Source organism: Gavialis gangeticus, unplaced genomic scaffold (assembly GCF_001723915.1).
Source record: "Gavialis gangeticus isolate Ggan-Ray unplaced genomic scaffold, GavGan_comp1, whole genome shotgun sequence".
Lineage (NCBI taxonomy): Eukaryota > Metazoa > Chordata > Crocodylia > Gavialidae > Gavialis > Gavialis gangeticus.
In genome coordinates this window covers 57,435,848-57,443,506 of record NW_017728994.1, presented here as the reverse complement: position 1 = coordinate 57,443,506, position 7,659 = coordinate 57,435,848, and the positions used below count along the sequence as shown (strand labels likewise).

The following is a 7,659-nucleotide window of genomic DNA, read 5'->3' as shown; positions in this document are numbered from 1 at the left end:
TAGCACAGGGCCAGGCCCCAGGGCAGAGCCACTCAGGGCACTTTGGTGAGCTGTTATGGAGCGAAGGGGGTGCTGACCCAGCCCAGCATGGCAGCTGGCGGGGGGGCTGACCTGGCCTGCAATAGGTCATCAAAGCTCCTTAAGTGGCCCTTGGGTCCAAATAATTGTCCATTATATTGCACCATATATTATTTTGTAATATTTATGATTTTTTTAAAATGTTATTACCAATGTGTGCAACAAGAAAAAATGATGTTGAACGAGAGGCAGAAATCACATTTCCGTGCGTGTTTCATAGCGCTTTGATAGCAAAGATGTGGCAGTTGGCACTTTTCTGAAGAGAAGGCAGGCTATAGAGTCTGCAAAGTTTTCTTTCACACACATCCATCTGCTAGCAGCATGGCTTAAATATGCACAGTGATACCCATGAGTGCAGTTGTGCAGTGAAATTTTAAAAATGTCCATTTGCTCTGGTAGAAATCTGCACGCTGAATATTTAACCAGCTCCCAAAAGACCTTGCTGCCACTGCCTGGAACAGCCCTTCCTCCTCTGTCATGGACAATGATTTCCTTGAGTGATTTTCATCCCCAGCACATGATGCCACGTTCTGCTGTCAGGCTACCAGCTTAACTTCTGACCTCCCCTTTGTAATTTAGGATTTACAGTAGCCTGACGGAGGACCCTACACTCCCCTTCACTTGCTGTGGGCCTGATCCTTCACCACAAAGTCAGTGGGAGTCTTGCCACGGACCTCAACCGATGCAGCACAAAGTTTCAAGTTCAGAGAGAAGCTTCTCCCTGCAGCTGTGCTCTCCTTCCTTCCCGCACGAGCGGCTCAGGTTGTGCTGGTGTAGAGGGAGAGGGAAGGTAGGCAGGGGAGTCAGCAAAGCTGGCTGCATCCTGGAAGCGCATGGCTTTCCAGGACCCGGCAGGGCTGAGAATTGCAGCAAACTCAAAGGGCATCTGCATGGGTGCTCCTCTCCCCCGCGGAGTCCCTGAGAGATCAAGTTAATGCAGCAAACTCCCAGCGTCTCCTAGGAGGAGGTACACTGCTCTCTGATGAAAGGCTGCTTAGGAAATTTGGGGAGACTTGTGGAGAACCTTCTCCCCTCCAAACTGTTTTTGTTACAGAGCAACGAGGACTGAAGTGCAGAATTGAGCCCATGCCTTTGGGAACGCAACTGTTCTCTTTAGCTAATCCCTGAAACCAGTGAGGACCTCCCACACTACAGAGCGAGTGGACAAGAAGAAAACAATGTTAAGTCTTCCTGCTAGCGCTTGCAAACCAACATTTACCCAGCTTGCACTGCAGCTCTTCCGAGGTCCCAAAGCTGTTCAGAAAACCATAAAATGGAGCATTATTTTCTTCCCGGTGCCAAATGCTAAAGATAGCCAGCCTTCATTTTAGCTCCCTGTAGCATTTGCAGCATTAAAATGCTTTCAGTTTAGAAGGGCCCATGTGTGGCCGTTGGAAAGTTTAACTTGCAGTAGATTGCATTTTTTTGGCTGTTTTGTTTTGAAAATGATTGCTTCAGTACCTCTATTCTCTACTCTTATCATTGAAAGTTTGTGTCTGTGTCCAGAGCATCAGAAATAATGACCCTTATTTCTGCAGTTTTAAATACTTCTTTTCTCATGCTCTCTGTGTGCTAGTCAACATTGCATCAGGCCCATTTTTCATGTGCTCTTTACTTTGTACTTTCCTTGGATTAAGTACTCTGTACCACACTACCTCAGTAAGCACCCAATAAACCTTCTTATCTCTTGACCTGGAAATAGAAATCCATTCATACAATGAATAATTTGTTATTATAAGAAGAACGTGCATTTAAAAGTTTGGAATCTCTTGTGCATGGGTGTCAAGTGTCTGTTTTCAGCCTGGATCCAGCTTATCGAATGTATTCAAGTGGCCCGTCTGTTTTGTTCAAAATTTGCAGAGCATAAACTTTCATTTTAAAAAGGTGTAAAAAAGACCCTTCCAAAAGTGAGCTGACTGCCTGAAACAATGGCTCAGAGCAGAAGTATCCTTGTCCCCATTACATGAGGGCATTAATCCTAAAGTTTAGCAGCAATACGTCATACTCCATATTAACTATTTCATTGCTTTTTCCCAGCACTGGGGAATGAGATGGAGGATGGGAACAGTGTTTGAGAATTGGGAGTCACTGTAGGGAGTGGAAAGAGAAGTTATGAAAGGAGGAAGAGGGGGGAAGGGGCCATGTATCCAGATAAAGTAGACAAAACACGCAATGCTTACAATGGCAATATGCACCTTTAATTTATGTGTACTAGTCTATGTTTGGCTACACAAGCATTGGAATAAGACTACCTTACATAGATGTCACTTAACTCAATGCAAAACAAGAGCAAGACCTTCAGGCTACGGATAGAAATTACACATAAACTGGTATAAGTGATCGAAAACTGTTTCAAATCTGTAACACAACAGAAGTTCAGTGCACATAAACCACTTTCAAAATGGCTGAAACCAGTTTAAGATAAACCTGGATGGGTGTAGTATCAGACTCCACCGACTTAGGTTAAATCAGTTTATTAAACTTCTGTCTCAGATCCCCTCCAGATTCAAGTCAACTCACAGTCCCCCAGCATCCCAGGATACTTTGCACCTCCCCGGCAAGCCCCACCTTGCAGGGTGGGCAGACTAGCCTTGGCCCAAGCTGTCTGGCCCAGCAGAGCAGGGAGGTGTGCTCTAATGTCCGTCCCCCCGGGCTTCTGGCTTTGGCCACTGCAGGCTTGTGGCTGCATTTCCAGAATCAAAAATGAATGTCTGTTCACTACTTATTGGTTCAATCTGCACAGCTGAGACTAACCTGCAGAGATTGAATCAATTCAGCCTTGGGCTTTTTGACTGCCTGTACTGCACTGATAACTAAAGGCATGAATATTTTTAGTTTCCATGTAGACAAACTCACAAATGCAGGGAAGAAGAACAAAAACAGGTGAATGAAGATTGTGGGGGAAGAGAAAAGCAGTGATCTTACAGAGAAGCAGATTTTCCCTTTGAGTGCTGTTGAGTGTAAGAATACAGCACTGAAAAAATAAGTGATAATGACTGAGTTTAGTTCCAAAAAAATAAAAGGCTGTCCTACCATTGAACTCTGAGCCAATCTCCTAGTAAACTCTCCACTGTTGGTGAAGAAACGTACATCATTCTAGAAATCCCCCAGCCCCACGGATGCTAATTAAAAATGGAATAAGGCTCATTTTACAGGATGAATTTGACATCTATGTCCTTACATCAGCCATAATACATAGCAAAAGGAAAGTCATACACAGCTCCCACTTCCATCATTTAACGTTTTCTCTTGTAGCAGTCCTTACAGTCTGGTCAGAGTGGAAAAGGTTGAATGGAAATGGGGAAGAGTTGGAAGTAATTCAATTTTTACCTCTTAAAATCTTCAGGCTGCCCCTGCTTCTTGATATGCGTTCCTCGGTGGCCTTACCACGATGGGAAAACCCCCTTCATTCACTTAACAAAAGAAATTGCCTGAAACCTCTCATTAAAAGAGAAAACAAGAAACAGAGAAATATCACATCTTGCAGGAACCATATTTTAACTTGACCCTATCTCATCCTTTCCAAAAGCCAGCTTAAGTTGGGTAGAACTGCATGTGATTGCTCATCTTTTCTAGTCATTACTTCCTGCATAGGCATAACAGAAGAAAAGTCTTATGGCAGAGAAGATTAATAACCATCTACATTGCACTTGATTCAAAGCATCTGCCTGCTTGGAATGCAATCACTGGTGCTCATATTGATTAGAGAAGAACAAAATGTGCTCTTTTTTCTCTTTTGGGGAGAAAATTGAAAACTAAAAAACTAATTTTTCCTTTTTTTAAAAAAAAAAAAAAAAGACCAACTGCAGCAATGCACCCAAAACATGTTGCATGCATGTTGAATTGTGTAACTTCTCCAGAGACTGCTCCAGGGGTTAAATTAGTAATTCCCCCTCCTCCCAAGTAAATAAAGAACAGCATAACTGTCCCGGAAAAGGCAAATTCTAGTTTGTTAAAACTAAAGGACTCAAATGGATCATTTGAAAATATATATACACAAAAATATCCCTAAAATGCTGCAAACAACACTGCATTTCTTATGATAGCTGCTGAGTAAGAGTGGTGGGGGGAAACAGATGGTATATGATGACTAATTTTTAGAGTGGGAATAAAGCACACATAATAATACAACTATTAGCACCAGAGACCCTGTTAAGGAAATGTCTGAAATTGTGAAATTAAGCTGAAATTACATGAGCTTATTTTAAGCTTATTTATGTCTGCCTTCACAGGGGGCAAAGGGCCTGGTAAATAAAGTGTTGTGTGAACTGAATTGGATTAAATTAGGCCAGGCCTAAGATAACCACTTGTTGTCTGCACTAGACATTGTGATCCTGATTGATTTAACTCAAGTCAGTTGCAAAAACCGAATGGTAATAGCTAAGCTAGATATTCCACAAAGGACATCAATATTTATAGTTTACTATGAACTTATACTACTCCTCTAGCGCAGAGGTTCCCAAGCCCTCAGCTGTGGCCTGGTACCCGGCCGCGAGGGGTTGGCTGCCGGTCCGCAGTATACCGGTCACTTCTGGACTGCAGTTTGCTGGTCTGTGGTCACTTCCAGTCCGTGGCTTGCCGATCCATGATTTAAAAAGGTTGGGAACTCCTGCTCTTGAGCACAGGTGTCTAGTTTACACTAGGGCTCAGATCAAGATCGGTTAGTTCCAATGGGAGACATAATTGCAATGTTCAGATGCAGCTACTAACAATGGTAATGGGTTTGATTTCTGCTATCATAGCTGTAATTATACAAAAGGATTAAGTGGACATTAATTTGAACCTTTCTGAAAACTGAAGTCTGGAATTAGCCTAAGGATTGCCACATTATACAAACGCTTTGCATAAGCAAGGTCTACGAATGTATGCATGTGAGCTAAAATGGAGTTTCTGTGTACTACAGTCTCTCTGGTTGGCTGTAAGTACCTGGGAATAGTAAAAGGTAATCATTGTTACAGCTTGCGCTAGCCTGCAGCTGTGTATTTAATTACTGTAGCTCTGGCTTTGTCTGCAGCAGAGCTGTGCGGGACAGCAGGGAAGTGACTTGTCAACAGCTTTGATCTTTCAGTCCTTGAAAACCTTTTGTTCAAGAAACCAAGTGTCCTCTTTGAGATTTTTCAATCCGCAATACCTCACAAACCTAAAATATATCTGTCAGTCACATAGACTGTGTGGCTTTTAGCTAGCATCAGTGCAAATAAGCCTATCAACATCCCACTTCTGTATGAGAAATTTCTAGTTTACTCATGTAAAAAAACATAAGCCCACTTGAGTCTAGGTAAGTAAATGAACCACTCAAAGCCAGGCAATGTATTGAACATTAAAGAATGCAGGAAACTATTAACATGAAGTCAAAAACCAACACAGGACTATGTCTTACTCATATTACTCATGGAAGTCCAATGCGATGACTCACATGAATGTGGCAAAACTTGGTTCGTAATCATAAGTTAGAGTCTAACTAAAGCTGCCAAAATGAAATAGCTCTGCGACTCTGGAATTTGGCTTTGGCTCTACAGAGAATGTGCTAGTCCTATAGATCATGGTGGAATAATCACAAACCGCTCCTGCTGAATTCCTCGGTACCCTGCTACACTGAAAATTATCAAACAGATGCAGCAAATTAACCTCCAGATACTTACTTCAGTTAGATGCCGCTCTTCCAGAAATGTTATTACGTTTTTATAGGCAGAATTAGGTACATCCAAGCTAACACATTCCTGACGAGAGCAGTGACAAAGGGCCAACTTCTCCTCTTGTATCTACCAGCATAATTCCAGTGGACTGCACTGACTCAGAATTGGACACATGATCAAGTTATCATGAGGCACAATTGGATATGAACTTGCAGCATGTCAGCTATCCCACAGGAACCACTCGTGTGCATCCTCTTGGCCTTTAATTAAAGTGGGGTAAGTTCCCTCACATTTATTGTGGGCCAGCTAATGCTCTATAAATTTGCACCCTAGCTTGCCTTACAGTATCCTAGTGCACCCTAGCTTGCTTTGTCAATTCATTAAAGTGACAGCAAAATTGGGTGCTTAAATTCCAGTAATATAAAATACAAAATAATCTTTTGTTCATAAAACCTCGAGACTGAGTGAGAGAGAGATTCAGATATGAGTTGTAAAAGTTTCAAGGAAAGTAAGATGTTAAGAAAGAAGGCAAGGGAAAGGTTAAAGGGAAGAGCAAGACACCAAAGCATGGTGGCAGTTTGACAGTTCACTTCTTGCAAGAATATTTAGAATAGTTCCAGCTGTCATTACTGCAGGAAAGGTTTCACTTTGATATTATAAATATTAAATGCTTTGAAAGGAAAAAAGTGGCAAAGGATACAGCTTGAATTCTTTATTGTCCCTGAAAAAGAAACAGTCATTAAATGGTATTCTCATGGGCTACAAAGGAATAAGTAAACCTGCTGTAATTTGACCTTAGAAATGACTGACTATGGATTCCATTAACGTAACTCCAAACTGAGTCTTTTAGAATATCACCTGCAATCCTCTATGACTCTGAATATCTCAGCAGTGAAGACTCCTTAGGGTGCTTCAGATATCAATATTGTTAACGTGCCAGGAAAAAGAACCAGTCAAAAGTAAGCAAACAGTTGGATTAACCAGAAAAACTGCCTTCACGTTTAATGCAGGCACCTAGCCACATGCAAAGCTCCCTTTTGCATGCAAGGGACATTTTCCTTAAAAATACAACATGAGCCACATTGTCAAGGCACCAAGTGGGGTTTAGGCTACATGATAGAAAGGAGAGCACCAAAGAAAGGACTGCTGCAGGGGGCCAAAATCCCAAGACTTGTTTTCTGAAAAATGTCTCACTGGTTCTAATAAATAATAAAAACTTTCCAGCTTCCCCTGGAGGAACTGAATGATCTATACCAGGGGTGGGCAATTATTTTGGCTGAAGGGCTGCTTAATGAGTGTTGGTGAGCTGTCAAGGGCCTCAAGGGTAGCTCCACCCCTTGACAGGTGCCTCGCCCCCTGGTCACCATCTTAGGACCAGAAGCCCTACCCCTAAACTCTGTCAACTGAAGTCCTTCCCTTTGTCCCAGAAGTACTCCTTTTGGAAGGTGGGGGTGCCAAGTTGGAACTAGAAAACCCCCCAACAAATTGTATACTAAAAAAAATCAAACATCTACTATAATGTATTTCAATTTTATTTAAAAAATATTTTTGTCCTGATTTATGTGTTTGCATAGTGTATATAGAGGTGATTGTATAATAGTGTAAAATACAGCCTTACTCTTGTATATTGTGTTGGGGGTAAGACTTGTATGTGGGGAGTGTGTGGCTGGGGGAGTGTGTGGTTGAGGAGTGGGTAGGTGTGTGTGGTGGGGTGTGTGTATGTGTGGGTGTGTGAGGGTGAGGGTTTGGGGTGTGTGGGAGGCTGCGGGTATGTGTGGGAGTATGGTGGGGGTGGGAGTGCATGTGGGGACTATGTGAGGGTCTGGGTGTGGGGGGGTATGGTGGGGAATGGGAGCATGCATGGGACCTGTGGGAGGGTGTGGGAGTATGGTAGAGGATGGGGTGTGTAGGAGGGTATGGAGGGGGTGTTGGTGGGGGGGTTCTT

General features: G+C 42.7%; 1 long non-coding RNA gene across 1 annotated transcript in view; it reads right to left on the bottom strand.

Annotated features, from left to right (window-relative positions):
* The window catches only part of LOC109287262, a 15,956-nt gene extending 10,022 nt beyond the window's left edge, over positions 1–5,934 (bottom strand). The window contains exons 1-2 of the long non-coding RNA XR_002094801.1: positions 5,924–5,934; positions 2,533–2,535 (exon numbers count right to left, since the gene is read on the bottom strand). This is a non-coding gene — a long non-coding RNA (uncharacterized LOC109287262). The remainder of the gene's footprint in view (positions 1–2,532; positions 2,536–5,923) is intronic.
* Positions 5,935–7,659: the final 1,725 nt, after the last annotated feature.